This window comes from Apus apus, chromosome 2, assembly GCF_020740795.1.
Source record: "Apus apus isolate bApuApu2 chromosome 2, bApuApu2.pri.cur, whole genome shotgun sequence".
NCBI classification, from domain to species: Eukaryota; Metazoa; Chordata; class Aves; order Apodiformes; family Apodidae; genus Apus; species Apus apus.
In genome coordinates this window covers 80,592,655-80,609,246 of record NC_067283.1, presented here as the reverse complement: position 1 = coordinate 80,609,246, position 16,592 = coordinate 80,592,655, and positions in this window count along the sequence as shown.

Sequence of the window (16,592 nt, the reverse complement as noted above, 5' to 3'; positions counted from 1 at the left end):
ACTAAGCTGAGCTGTTTCTGGGTAGCTTAGTATTAATAACAAAGTGCCTACTTGTAGAATTTTTTTTTTCTATGGAACAGCCATCTAAAAGCTCCATCAATTAAAAATTCACATTTTTGTCTGGCTGTCAGCAGCAATCACGTAAGACCATTTAATTCAGGCCCTGCAAGTTGCCTGATGGCCCAAATCTATCTTAGGCTTTGTTGCCAGCACTAAAATGTAGCTCAATCCACACAGAAACATTTAAAATAGTTCCAGTGATGGAATTTTTATATCCCTGTTAATAAGTGATACTAACATTTTGAAGTTTTTGATTACTCATGCTGAATTCAGGCTTTTTCACTGCACATGCTTAGCAGTACTTTTGTACTGCAATCAACAGCTATTACAGTTGTTCAGACACAGCTGAACAAAATTGCTCTAAAGCTTTTTAAAACTCTACTCACAGCTGCACTATGCTCACAAGAGTAGCTCATCTGACCCATGGGCCACAAGAAAATCACATCTTATGCTGCAGATACAGATGCTAACTATGCAGCTAAGACATGCTGTACTTATGTTGGATATGTTGGGTCATACAGCAATCAGGACGCAAATAACCTGTCCATGACACATCTATATCATTACAGATTTTAAGGAAAAGGTATTTTCATTGTAGTCTATCACTCCATTATAAGGAACACTTTCATTTAAATAGTGCAGTAGCTACACTAAGCTTAATGATTTCTTTCCAGTCACTTGGCAGTTACATAAACTTTCAGCTGCCCTGTGAATCACTCCTATTAATCTTAGTTTGAGATGGGCCTACCAGTCTATCTTTGAAGAGCACTATATGCATTAGCTAAAAGTAGAAGTTCCATGACAGTTCTTCCACAGTAACTCAGAAAGAGCTATTTGTTCAGCTGCATTAGTAGCTCATATAGGAAGTCTTCAATCTGAAAACACTGCAAGTAGAATGTCCTCCTTGTTTCCTCTCCCATCCTGTAATTTACTGACACATGTACATTTAAAGAAAATAAGCTCTTTCAATACATGCATTTCAAAATGCATAAAATGATGGGGGAAGCAGTTTTTTATTTAATAAGGTTATGAATTTCTTAATTAGCATTTACTTCCAAGTAGACTTTGAAAAGGTCTTACTAAATTTTCAGTCTATACATTCGGAGTTACTTGCCACCAAAGTAGCAAGGTTCCATTTAACTTTACTTATACATTTCCTGACAATGCAAGTTCAATAAAAATTCAGTGAAACAAAACTGCAGCAACTAAAAATATTTAACCTAAGCTACCTAGTCATTTAACTAGTAACAAAAAAAACCTTCTTGGCAAGTTTTAGTAGTAGCATGTTTGGCATGAAAAACATAATTCTTACCAACCAGCCAGCACAGTAGTCTCTGCTTTCATACCTTTTCTCTTTCTCTAGAGAAATGAACAGGCAATAGTCACAGGCCATATATTTGTATTTCTTTTCTGCATTGTAATTAATTCTTTTCCCCTCTCTGCTTGGAAAAATGTTTGTCTTGGGTTGTTTCTGAAACCAGTCATCTTTGAAGAAGGCACTTTGTATTCAAAGCCTTTGGAGGTTTATTTACTGATGAACCCAAGCTTTAAATTACTACTTCAACTGCACCTTTGGAAACCATTCCCTAACATACCATTGTATCAAGATTCCTTTTTTTACTTAGTGCTGCCAGTGCCTTTTTCTGAGTATGATCCTATGACTGCTAGGCAGCAGTCCAGGGCCAGGGTGGGGGGAAGTTAACATCCAACCTCCATTGCTCACATCTTCCTCAAACTTCAAAAGGACTCTCTTAATTGAATGCTCTTTTAACAGTGCTCCTGAGAAAACAAAACACAATTCCAAAATCTTTTCCCTGATGCTACTGCATTGTCTGCATGCAGCTAAACCAACACTCATGAAACCCCAGCTTTTCAGCTTTTAGCAGGAATTCCCTCCCCAGCATAGTTAAATAATTGTCTAGTCAGTATCATGTGCGAGGAAGAAACAATAACGTCACCACATGTAAAATAAGACTCGCTTTTTTCTTGAGGTTGTAACAATCCCTTGATGTATTTCAGTAGATTTCAGCTTTTAAATTCCATGAAGTCTAAAAACGTGGTACCTCCAGGTGCTTTACCTCACTATTGCTAAGGGCCTGCTGCTTGCAGCTCTATAACCTTGCACCCAAGCTGCCAGGAGGGTGTTTTCAGAGCCTCTGTGGCAGGTTTTTTTTCCTTTGCTGTTCCAGTGCTGATGCTCTTGTGCTGTTATTCCCCTTGGCCTGCACCTACAAACCCCAATGCTGCTGGTATGGTGCTTCTTGTGGGAAGCCACTCCTGCTAGCAATAGGATCACCCTTTCTCACCTTCTCCTTGCTTTCCCTTTTGTCTTTGTAGACTTTAGTTTACATCATAGTCCCAGAGATGCTTGATAAACATTACTGGATAATATACATGCACAGGGATTTAATAACCAACATGCCACATTTTAATCTTATTAGCATACTCCAATCAACACTAACAACCAACAGAGATTTCAAACAGGTCCCAGGGAAAGGAGAGGCCAGAAATTGTCATCAGCATCCTCAACTTTACCATTGCCAAGCACCACACTGGAGGCAGAGAAAGGCTAGCCCAAGAGGATGCTCAGCTGACATCCATCCCTGGTCATCTGGCCATGCTGGGAAGAGCCCACTCTCTCCCCCCATCCCTCTGTCATGGTTCAATTCCTCCCCGCAAGAACATTTTCACCACTAGAGTCGTGTCAGCCATTAGCTACAAATCCTTGTGGATATGAACTTCTCACTTATACATCCTTTGTACAACACTCTAAAACTTTGTAGAAAATTAGAATAAATGCAACTATTTAATACAGAGGAGTTCTGTGCTCCTCTGCATAATTTATATTAATAAACAATTAACCACATATAAGAAACCTTTATCTTGAAGGGGTTAAAAACTGTGAAAACAAAACAATTCAGAGCAGGAAGAAAGGATTTTTATTTCTTTTTAAATCTAGTGATTTTCGGAAATATACATGAGAAATCTTGATTTCCACATTTTCCATCATCCTGCTCTAAAATGTGCCAAATTACCTTCATAAAAGGCAGAATTCATGTTATTTTCCCCATATGTGATGTTTAAAATGGCTTTGGTATACAAATATTTTGGTATTGAATGGTGACGAAACAGAAACTACATCCAACTGCCTCCAAATTCTGGCACCTGATCACACATCCAAGTTATGCTCTCACAATCCCTTAACAGTTATAACTTGCACATGCCACCCACTATTATCTGCTAAATAAAACATTTTGTTTGTGTAGTAAAAACCTGATGGTTCTTTAAATTTGCTGTGTTCTTACATGCTATGGAAAAACTCAGGATATTTTCTTTTATAAACTATGACCCAAGATGCCGAAGCTCAAGTCACATACTTCAGTCATAAAATACTACCTTCTATTGTGTATTGTCTATGTTTCCAAATGTAAAATCATTTCAGTTACTCTAAAAATTGCAATTTAGACCATTCTTCACCCTGCTATAACAGTAGCTGTAACAGTGGACACAGTATAGGAACAAGAAAAAAATCTGTTGTGGTATACAGATTAAAAGACACAACTCAACATTCAACATAAGGAAGGATTTATTGCTTCCAGAACCTGAAGTTTCTAATATTCTTTATATTACATACTAATACATGGGTTTTTTCATTGTGATTCTTTAGCAATGTCTTCATCTTCTCTAGGAGTCCTGAAGAACTCTGAGGTCTTCACAGTAGGCACGTGTCCCATTTTGCTCAGCAGGTTAGAGAGAGATTTACTGTTAGTCTGGTTGTCCCCACTTGCTAATAGCCCGTGTACTCCTTGCAGGTGTTGGGGGTGCAAGTCTTTTTGGTCCTGACCCAGGTCAGTGGTTGTGATCTCCCCCTGGCATATTAACCTTTTCCAAACATATACTTGAGAGCAAAGCCATACTCAAAATATTGAGAAGGCTTTTTTGTCCTGAAAGGTCCTCCAATAACTCTTCTGTAACTCTGCCCACCCCTCTTTACCCTAGAAGACATAAGAAATGCCATGTAGACTTTTGTTCATTTTTCATCCACTACAATTCACTGGGTAGCCCAGAAACAAACTGGAACATCTGCAGCCTTTTGGTATCTGCAGTTTGACTGCACGGAGTCCCTGCTCCACTGTTCAACCCTAGCTTCTCATCCAAACACCCATCAGCTATTTCAAACCTCTACTCAGAAACCTAAGAACAGCAAGAGAATTATATTTACCAATAACTTGGCATTACGCTAAGTATAGATTCCAGTAGCACAGGAATAAATGCCAAAACCCATCTAACTCCACGTAAGTGGCAAATGTCATAGATTACCCTGGGATTTCAGGGCTGTACATGGGCAGCCCATGCCTACATGGCATACCTTCCAAAAGTGCCAGAGGGGATTTTACTCCTTGGTGATAAATGAGACCTTTCTGGAAACAATACCACTGCAGCCACCTGCATACACATAGCAGAAAGCTGGAACAGCTGAGCAACTAGAGCGATGCAACTGCTGCTTCCTTGGCTAATCATCTCTCCCCTGCATTTTCAGATTGGAGGAGGCTGGACACAATGCAAGATGCCCTGTAGCTGCCGGCCATATTTAACCTCTTTCTATCTATAGTCCTTCAATACCAGTCAGTACCAGTTCCTTGGAAATGCATCCCGTGTCTATTAAGCATTTTCAAATATATTGTTTGCCTACTGAAAACTGAAATCTGTAAGGACCTGTGACACTCTCTTAAAAAGTCACAGCCTGATTGTGACAAAGCAAAATTCTTCTTTCCCATCTGAACATTTTCCATCATGCTTTATCCAACTATATTTAGCAAACACAATCCATATTGATACATTGCTCAACTGTCACCATATTCCAAACAATACAGCATAGTTGGCTTTTTTTTTCCTTTTGATTAGAGATGTCTGTTAAAAAGCTAACGAAATCTACCTATAGTTCTCATGCTACTGCATTGCTTCCTCTTGCTGTATATTCTTTATATTTCTTGTAGTATCCTTTTCATCACCCTGTGATGTAAACAAAATGCAGCATTTCCCATCTGCCAGCAGGTTATCTGTCATTAGCCATTGTTAAGATTACTTCAGCCATCTTATACTACAGTAGCAGCTGTCTCATGCAATTTGCTGCATGCTTTGATATTCAGTAACAGTATCCAATGGTTTCTTTGCCACCAGTTAGTAAGTGGATACTGACAGAAGATATCCAGTCATTGCTTTAAAAAATACAAGCTCAAAAGTCAGAAAATTTCTCTCCATTGCACATTAAAGCAGCAGTTCCATATTTTTATCCACTATTTATTTTCAGTTCCTACACTTCCAACCATCTCTCCTTGCATCTTTGCACGCTTCCTCAGGAGATGAATTACACAGATTTACACCCCTGCTCATTTTGATGTACGTTGTTGAATGTGGAATTTTTCTTAGCAATTACTTGCTGGGTTATAACTGCCGCAGCACATGTACATGAATTCATGGGCTTACAGCAACCTGCCTCTGGCAGAGGCTGAACCCATGGCCTCTTCTGTATTTTGTTTGTTTCAGAACAGAAATCCTAATAAACTTTAAGAAGCATTTCCTACCTGCACAATACCGAAGTTGTGGCATGTAGACTTAGATTGACATTTTATGTTTTACTGGAGAGGAGGGCATTTTATTTCTTTCAATAAAGTTATTGTTAAACAGTTGTCATAGTCTTAAAACATCTGCCCTTATTTTCATCAAATGTTTTTCCCTGTTTATTGAGCAATTAGTAGTGTCCTAATTTTGGTTTCTTGGGTAAGTACCAATACCAGAGAGGCATTCTCCCATACGTATCTTTTACAAATCCACTATACATCCAGTGGGGAGGCAATGGAAAAGGGATCTTTCTTTCCACGTGGGCTACTGTGCCTGAACCTCCCCAAATCTAAGGTAGAAGTGAAAAGGTTAACAATTATTTTGTTGGCCTGTTTAATAAAAACTCCTATTAAGGCAGGTCACCCTGCACAGGAGTAACACAGCTACTTTCTTGTCCACTTTCCTGTCTTGTTAAGACTGAATTGCCTAAGTGTGAAAGGAGTCCTCCTTCATCTCTCTTCTCCCTCCACTCCACTCCTAGCAAAATACAGGCTGGTAAAACACAGGAGGGTATTTTTGGTCATGGAGAAGTTACACCATCAAGCCCCATTCTAGAAAAGAGACAAAACAACACACGTACTTACTAATATAGACTTAATTACCAAGTTGCACAAGAACAAAAGTTTCCTGCCTATGAAGGTGTTAAATGACAAATACACACAAATTACACACTTAAACAAAAAGTAATATTTTTTGACTACTTAATCTTATAGCCAAATATCCATGACAGCAAAAGGAAGAAGCAGCAAATTCTCACCTGAATATTGGTATGATGAAAAGTTAAATAAATATTAATAAAGATGGAGTGGCTTAATTTTATCCTTAGCTCCACATATCTGCTAATTAAATAATCACTGGGCTTACAAAAAGATGAATTAATATAATGGTTTTGTATTAGATATCAGGATATTCATGATTGCATTACCACAGCATTAGATTGATTCTCTTGAGTCGATAGTTTTAGATTTCAGTAGGACAGACCCTTTGATAAACAAGTTACCCTCACAAGACATAGGCACAATAATTGAATGTATTACACTTGTAATTGTACAGAAGTAACAGCCCAAATGGATTTGGAATGTGTCCTGGAAGCTACTGCAAAGGTTAAGGGTGAGGTGCATCTGTATTGCTTGATTATAGAAATCTAACAAAGGATCTATCAACCACACCCCCCTTTCAGGAAAAGGTAATAAAAGTCATCTATTAATAGTGAAAGACCATACTGCAAACGTTCTTGCTTTTATATACATTGAGGACCTCAGCCAAAACAAAACAAATAGTCTACAAAAGAGTTTACTTCAACGTTAACTCTTGAAAAAGTTTTGTATGATTAATTGTGTGTTTCCACTCAGCAAAACTCACAAAAAACTCATAATAATTATCAAAGCAGAGCTGAAAATAATGGACTTCCACTGCAAGGCAGGGAACCGGATTTAACCCGTGCACATGTTAGTATTCCTCCTCTTTCACAGCAGGTCTGAAGAGCATCCCCTGCCACTCTGAGAACTACCGAAGGAAGAATCCCAAGTGTTTTCCCACCGGATGTGCTATCAAAAGACAAGTAATGAACACTGGAAGCGGCAGCCCTCTAACAAGTACAACAGCTATTACCTTTGTCAACAACAAAAGTTCGTGAGTTTCACCACAGACGGAATACCTTCTCAGAGGAGGCAACCGAGGAAAGTGCTCGGCGCTCTCTCCTGTCGCCAAAGCACGTCACTAAGCATCTCAGACAAGCCAAGCGGTAACCGGGAACGTGACGCCGGGTGAAACCGGCGCGGAGGTGCCCCCGTCCACCGCCGGCAGCCCGTGCGGGACGCCTGCCCCGCCAAGCCTCACCCAGTAGAAGCTACCGCCGAAAAGCCGCTCATCCCGCTGCATCTCCCGCGCAGCCCGCACGGCTCCCTTTCCCCCGCACGGCCCCCTCGGAGCAGCAGGGTTCCGCCCCGCCGGGCCCCCCCAGCCGCGGGGCCGCCTCGCCCGGGCAGCGCAGAACCGGGCTGGGCCGCGGGGCGGGCGAAGGGTCGAGCAGCGCTCCCGGCCCCGGGACGCTCGGCCACGGCCTTGCCCCGCTTCCCCCAGGAATTACTTGTGGGGTGTATGTGTGTGTGTGTGTCTGCGTTTGTTCCTCTGCCGCGGCTGGGCGGCCCGGACCCGCAGCACAACCCGCCCTCCCCGGCGCCCCGCACCTGCTCGTCCTCGCCGCTCTCCGGCGGGGCCGGGGGCTGCGGCAGCCCCTGGCGGGGGCGGCAGCCCGTCCTGCCGAGGGGCCGTGCCCCGGCTGCCGGCCCCGGGCCCCGCCGCTGCCCCGCCGCCTCCATCGCCGGCGGCGTTGCCATGGCGAGGGGCTCCCCCCGCTGCCGGGCCCTTGTGTTTCTAACTTCCCCTGCCAGCCCCCGGCACGTCCCGGCTTCCAATGAAACCAGCTGCCGCTCCGCTCCGGGACGCAGGCGCCGAGCCCGCGGCGGGGTCACCGCCCGCGCTCCGGGGGCTGCTGCGAGCCCCGCTGCCGGCCGGCTTGCGGGGCAGCCGGCTTCTCGGGAATCCCGCAGCTGCCAGCTTACGTTTTTGTAGGGAGACAGGCCTGGCCCGTGATTCCATCTTACCGCAGTATGACCTGGAAACCCGCGTCAGGCGCGGCCTGAAGGTAGCAAAAGGATCTGACCTTCGACATGTCGTGTTCAGCAGCTCCCCAAAGCCTGTGTTCGTGCAGCCCCTACCTCTGGCATTACCGGGGGAGGCAGGAGATACGAACGCTTCAAACGCTGCTCTTTTAACTCCGTGACAGAAGGGCAATGACATTCAATATGCCTGGATGCCACAGGTTCACAGAACACAGCTTGCTCCTAATTGGATAATGTAATGAGGGCCGCTCTCTTAAATGACCAGGGAATCACCTTGTTACCAAGTTTCCAGCATTCCTTACCCTCAGAAGATGGTAGTGAAAATAAAAATCTTGCTTAGACATACTGATAGTTTATGTATAAATCAAGTTTCAAATGTGTTCCTAAACAAATCTGTCCCCAAGGAACTCTCTTTAGCTTCTGATAAAAGAAAGAATTTTTAGTGGTAATAGCACTCTAGAAAATTGTGATAATGACTACACAAAAGTACGGAAAGCTATCTAAGATTACATACACATGAAGAACAAGCTAAACATGTGTCGCCTGACATTGGAGCATCAGCAGCTTCTTTTTCATCCAGAATCTACATCAACAGTTTCATGGTCATGTAAAAGCTAGATACTTAAAGCATAGAAAATCCTGGACCAGAAAATCTGAAATTCTTTACAGAACTTTGTAAGAAACCCAATGCCCAGGCTTGAGGTTGGTGTTTCACCTTGGAATGGGTTTCTCTCCTGCTTCCTTTTGATGTTATTTGAACTCTGGACCAGGGAGCCTCCTGCTAGTCTTTTATGGAAACATGCATATGCAGGACTGCAAAAGACCTGTAGAAGCTCCACGTCACAGCCTAACAATTCCTAAACATTCTCTAACAGGATTTTTCCTCCTGCTCTTAAAAATCCACACAACAGAGTCTGTACAAATTCCCCAGGTACCATGGTCCAGTTCTCATGTATTCATTCCTTTAATTTTTTCCTAGTATCCATTATTACTTCAAAGTACATTTTTTCCTCATCTGTCCTTCAGTGACTAGGCAGGAAAAAAAGTCTTTATAGTTTTTAATGTGCTGATTTGGGGTTAAACTCAGTAAACAGCTGAGCATCACACAGCCACTTGTCACTTTCCCCACTGGGAAAAGTTTTATCTCTCACTTTCTTCTCTCTTAGAAATAACCTAATTTCTTTAGCTAAAAGCTAGTTATTTCATAATTTGCTTGGAATTCATAGGTTCTGTTCTTTATGATTTTCAAATTTGTTAGTACCTTTGCCAAAATGGGACGTTACAAAACTGGACATAAAACCTTTCCAGTGGCCTTAGAAGCCACAGAGCAGAAAGGAAAGCTTTCTACTGATGGTTTTAATACAAACTTTTTAAATGCTGCTGGACAACATTTATCCTTTTCACTTTGGATTGTTTCTATATTCACTTTGACATCCACAGGATCTCGCATATCATTTTCTCATACACTTTTGTTTATTAGTATTTATTTATTTTATACTTGTTCATTAGGCTTTTCCTGTTTTGAGTACTTTACTGAATTTCTGAACTTTTCATTCACTCTCTTCTTCTTTCAGTTTCACTCCCATCCTCTGAGCTACGTCTGGATCAGCTTTTCCAACCTGCTACTGCATATGAATACAAATTCTCAGTTCCCTTAAAACAATGTCCTGGACAGTCAGGCTCCTTTAAGACCTCATATAGTATCTTCACAGAGTTTCTCTGAAAATAATTTACAGCTTGTCTTGAGTACAGTCTTTCAAATAGTTGCTGACCTCCATCACAGTAATTTAAACTAGATAATACCTGTCTTGTTTCTTAAAAAAATTATAAATGGAAAAAAACAAGACTAATTACAAGATCTGTGTCAGAAACTTGGCTAAAAATTAGGGGCATGCTAGAGGTATTAGTTCCCACTAGGTGAATACTGGTGCTGGTCTCTTCTCACCGGTAATTAGCGACAGAACAAGAGGGAATGGCTTCAAGCTGCAACAGGGAAGGTTTAGACTGGTCTTTTTCAACCTGAATAGTTCTATGATTCTATGAATACATGACTGTCAAGCAGCTAAACTATCAAAGAAGGTAATTGGATTGATATGACCTAAATTATTGTTTTGAAAATCCGTTGTGGTGCATTTTCTTTTCCATCATTGTCCCCTGAACTATTAGAAAATGACAGCATAATAATTTATTCTAGTATCTTGAGAATTACTCTTCTCATTTTTATAGAAATGTGCTGTCTTATATTTGTCTGATATTCTTTAAAACTCAGAGTCTCTGCCTATTGTTAGATAGTTCTCAAAAAACATCTTGTTTGGGAGATTGTGCTCAGTATTCAAAGGTATATTGCATTTCGTGTTGTCTTGAGTAGCTCTAAATGGTGTGAATATTACACAGTATCTCTTTAATCTAATGTTTTCCTTTCCTTTTAATTGTTTTTATAGTCTAGTCATAATAGCATTTTATTAAAACCAAAGAAAAAGACACTAAGCATTGTGGCCTTCCCTAAGCTTCCCACTATTAGCTTACTCCATCCTTTGCTCATTCTGTATGAGTCCTTCTGACTTTATCCCTCCCATAGTTTACTTATCATAAATATCTCTATATGTTGAACTCATCCTTAGCACTAGTATTCTCCATATGATTATTTTTTAACTTTCAGGACAGAGATCTCAGCAGAGTCTCCTCACTGAGATTCTAATATCATTAAAGATTCCAAAGATGCCACTGTAGCACAGAATCACAGAATAGTGGAAGCTGAAAGGCCCCTCTGGAGATTGTTTGGTCCAATCTCTGCTCAAAGCAGTCAGCCAAAAATCTTGCACAGGACTGTCTCCAACTGAGTGTTTAATATCTTCATGGATGGAGACACCACAACACCTCTGAGTATCCCATTCCACTGCTTAACCACCCTCATGGCATTTTGTTTTATGATGCTTGAGTGGAATTTCCTATGTTTCAGATCGTTCCCATTGCCTCGTGTCCTGGGCACCAGTGAAACGAGCCTGGCTCCCTCTTTGTTACACCCTCTCTTCAGGGGATTGATAGGATCCCTCTGAGCCTTCCCTTCTCCATACTGAACAGTCTTAGCTCTCTCAGCCTCTCCTTGTAGGACACATGCTCCAGTCCCTACATGATCTTTGTTGCCCTTCTTGTACTTGCTCCACTATGTCTATGTTTCTCTTGTACTGAAATGGACACAGCACTCCAAATATGGCCTCACAGCGGTGAGTAGAGGGGAAGGATCACTAATGCAGCCTGGAGTGCACTTGGTCTTCTCTGATAGGTTTCCCTCCATGTACACTCCAGGCGCAGAACTTTGTAAATCCTTCTGTTGCTATCAGGAGGTTAGCAACAGACACGGAATGACACTGAATGATGTCACTGCTGTCTGGTTTATCGCCCCTCTCAGTTTTGTATTATCTTCCCATTCACTGAGGGTGAGCTCTGTTTCATCATCCAGATTGTTCATTAAGATGTTAAATGGTATTTGACCAGTGTGGACCCCTGGGTTACCCTACCTGTGACAAACTTCTACCCTGACTTTATGGTGCTGACCACTACCCTTTTATGCCTGGCCATTCTCCCAGCTTTCAGTCCATCTCACTTTCCATTTGTCTCACCCATACGTTATCGATTTGTCTGTGAGGAACTTACAGGAGACAGTTTAGTTAGTTAGGTGAAAGGCTAGTTAGACTAGGTAGACTAAAGTCTACAATATAATCAAATTAAGCAGCATCCATTGCTCTCCCCTCATCCACCAGAACAGATCTCTCACTGTAGCGGGCTGTCAGACTGGTTAAACACAACTTCCCCTTCTTAAATCCCTGCTGAAACATGGCAAAGGCACAAAATTTCAAACTTTCAGGACTGACAGTCATACCATTAGGTAACCTTTTTCCATCAGGTAATAAGCACTTGCATTTGGAATATTTGGGGCTACATAGGTGTGTATGTCGAAGAATATCTCAGAAAGCCTCAGCCTCCATCCCACCTGAGTCACTCCAGTCACCTCAGTCCCTCAATTTGCTTATGTCCCTTTTGACTTCAGTTGCATCAGTCATGTACTTGACACTATTAACCTCTGCCACTTGCCCAAGCCTGCCTGTCACACAATCAGTAACTTTCAGCTCCTTTCAGCAGTCACTTCAATCATGCCAACTCTCAGTTTAGTTAGCTCCTTCCCAGTGACCTGCTGAGCAGTCTCTTACTGTCACCATCATCTCCCTCCACTCCACTGATGACAAAGTGCAAGGGTATGACCAAGCTCATGTTCAAAGCAATTCATACAACAATTTCTTTTGAACTTCAAACTGTTAAAAAACATTGGTACTTATAAAAATAGAAATCTATGTCACTAAAACAGTCACTAATACAAGTCTCTATAACTGAAGAGTAGTGTGCAGTTTTACAAGTATCAGCTATATGAAAGTTTATGCATAGAACTGTTTTCTGATCCCAATTTAAACTACAGAAAAAAACAGCATTCCAGCTGCTTGTTTACTAATTCTGAGTGGAATTAAAGGATTATTCACATGTCATGCTCTTACTTGTGTGTCTAAATAAATTCAGCAAAGTGTTTTGGGTACTAACTCCAGAGCTCAATATTCTGTTCTCCAAAGTGGACACAAGACACCTTGGAAGAGAGAAGAGGGCAAGTTTATGTGATATTTTTACATAATATTATTCTACGCTCTGACCATCTTCAGTTCAGGCAGTTTTCTAAGACTCTTGTCATTGTTCACCTGGGCATCTCCATGGGGTTGGGCACGCGGGGCTCCCCAGCGGGGTGGTGGCAGGGCCTGGCAGTCCATCACACCCCAGGCAAGAGCAGAGTAGCCAGAGGCACCAGGGCAGCCCTAACCCTAGGCATTGGGCACCTACCTGGGGAGAGGGATGGGCCAAGGCTGAGTTTTGTCTGTTTAGGAAATGACAGTGGAACTCTCTTCCAAGTCCTTCTCCTCTAACCCCGTGCAAAGTTCCTGTACCCACAGCATTGTTCAGCAAAGGGATCCACAGGTTTTCTTCCTGTTGCATGAAGAATAATTTTCTACTGTTTGCTTTGAACCTGGCCCCCACTCGCTTCATCTGATGGTCCCAATACTTGTATTTGGAAAACCTGGTGGACATTCAATCCCTATCCATTTTCTCCGTGCCATTTATAATTTTGTAGACTTCAAACATATCTTGCTCTGCCAAAACACCTCTTCTCTACCCAATGCAATTATTCCCCTCACAGAAGCTATTTTAACTCTTTGATCACCCTGCTGTCCTTCTCTCCCCTCTTCTAGTCCTTATCTATCTTTTTTGAGGTGGAAGAACCAAAACTTCACAGGATATTCAAGGTGTGGGAAACCAATTTATACAGTAGTTTAATTACATTTTCCATTTTGCTCTCTATTCCCAGCCTGACAATTTCTAGCATGTCATTTGTTTTTCTTACTTCTACTGAGCACTGAGTGGATGTTTTTGTGTAATTTTAATTATAATTGCTGGGTCTTGCTGATCCAAATGCTTTTAAGGACTGATCATGGACAGGGAATAAGACTTCAGACGCGGTATGACAAAAATAAAGCATTAATGGGTACTGTCTCACTTGGTAGTACCACAGTCCCTTCACCTTCCCCAAGTAATGGTGGGCAGTAATAGTTGGTAACCCAGCATGGACAAAACCCTTAACCTATCATGGCTTTGTACACCACTGAAGATAAGTTTTGAGCAATACCAAATAAAAAAAGTTTAAAACCACAGTGGGACTGATGAAATGCATGATTGTACATAACCCAAAACTAAAATTCATAGTTTTGTTAACTGTGACATGTCAAAGCCACTGTTAATCTTTTAACAAAAATCAAGATTTTTGAATCTTACACTGGTTTATATTAAAATCCTTCTACTTTAATCCAACACAGTAAAAATGAACAGCTCACTTTAGTTACTTCTATCTGAACCTCTGAAAAAATTACAGTAAATCTGGATAATCCAGTTTTGGGGTTTGTTTTTTTTTGCATAAAGCAGCCACTAGAGGGGGAAATAATCCCAAACAGTCGAATACATCTGAACCTAGCTAGCAGAGGTTCAACATTTGAATCTGCCTTCCATCACCATGACTAGTCCAAAATCTGCTTTTTTTTTTTTTCAGTGTGATACAAGTATTCATTTACAATTAATTACATTGTTGTTAATTACATCCTTGTTATTATGTTGCCTGGCAGATGTAGCAAGAGGGGTTTTTTGCTAGAACGAAGATTTCCCTAGAAGACTCTGTTTACTAATTTATTCAATAATTGACAAATCATTTTTAAATTGTTATTTCTGTAAAGGTGATTCGATTTTGAGCCTGTAAGTTTCAGAAACATTTGTGTAAGTAGTCTCTAATTCTTTGGAACCTCAGCAATCTTAGATTCTCTAATCATAACAGATTATAGAATGATGCCATTTTGTGCTCATACAGTATCCTTATTAAGAAAATAAAAGTATATTATAAATTCAAGAGCTCAGATTATGACACTTACAGCAAATGTCAAATTATTAACCAAAAATAAAATCAAAGTAGACTGTCTATTGATTGTGCTATTAAAAAAAAAATCCAGCAGTTTCTTACTGATGATAGTGACACTACCCACTTCACCTCTACATGTGTCACTCAGATCAGAGTATCTCTGTTGCTGTTGCTGTCCTGCAGCAGTCAAGATAAGTCTTATATTGTCCTGTATCACAAAGCAAGCAAGACCAATATTTCTCTACAGAAGAGGAACATAGTCATTATCCACATTTATTATGTTAATAAACTTTATCAAGCACAATGTAGCTGTGATTAAAACCTTAATCTCAGGCAGCCATGGTCACACTTAATTGCGAGAGGAATTACTTTAAATTTTATTGTAACTTTTTAGGCAAATTTTTGAGGCTGACAGGAGACATCATGTTATTTAGTTCCCAAAAAGCAGTCTGTCAAATGAAACTAAGGAAGGTGTGCTTCAGTGCAGACCTGTACATCCCCATACCAGCTCCAGGAGTTCCCCTGTCTCACTTGCTTTCCCATCAGTCAGGGAGGGGAAATGGCAAGCCTGCAGAGACTAATTACCCACCACAATAACAATTACAACCAAGGTGAAGAAACTAAAGCATTCTTTGTGTCTGTTAGCATCCAATGTGAGTGGCCAGGAAGAACCACAAACAGAATTGTTATTTTATTATTTTTTTGCCTGTGTAATATAAACTTCTGGAATAATTCTATGTTTTACCTGGAGATAAACTAGTTATTTAGAGATGGTTGAATATTATTAAACAATACATATGTACAGATATAAATATACTTTATAAAAATATATTCCCTTGGGCATGACTGTCAGGTAGCAAAAATTAACATATACTCATTTATCGGAGGAGAAAAGTAAATATTGAGGAAAATTACAACTGCATCAGGTCAGGCAGTCTAAACAGTAATCATAAAGATGTATTATAATTATGATAGAGATGAAAAGGATAAGAAGTGGCAACTGGAAATAGAAGGTGTTATGGTCGAGCTCAGAAACAGACTTTTTTAATGAAAAAAATTTGGATTTACAGGGAGAAAAATAACTCATGAAGCATATTTTTAAGAGGATAAAGGGAAGCTAACCTGTTGCTGGAGTTCTAAATCTGACCTCATTTAAAAAAAGCAAGAAATGAAAAATTTCTACTAGTTTTCTGAAGGCAGAAGATCAGATGACTGATTTTTCCATGCCCTTTAATGAGAGTGTGGCCTCTGTTGAGTAAATTTGACATGGTAGCAGTATGGAGCATTGATAACAATTTGGAGAAGCAGCAGATATGTGGGAATACGCTCTCCTGCCTCTCCTCACCAGTTCTCTGAAAGGGAGGAACCAACAGCTGGAGGAAGAAGATGCGGTAGAGCAATGGGAGCAGCAGAGAAGTGCCTGGAGGACTGATAGAAAATTGTTCATGCTGAGAAACATGAGAGAAAGCCCTGGAATCAAACACTATTGTTGATGAGGGGTAGAGATCCTTTTTATGAGGAAAACTGTCTGGCAGCTGAAATGGCTGATATTATAGAATATGAGTATGCATATAATTACTTTGCAGCTGCTAAAGCTTTAAAAAACTTAAATATATCAGATTTTAACAGAGGAAAAAATGTTTACATGCCTGCATAGCTGTGACCATGCAAACAAATCCCATCACTGCAATCTCAGTCTTTGATTGCCAAGAAAGGTGTTAGCAGAATGAGGAGGACAAAGTACCAGCTAGAGTGAAGCCTCCAGAAAGTTAGAATTTAACTGGAGA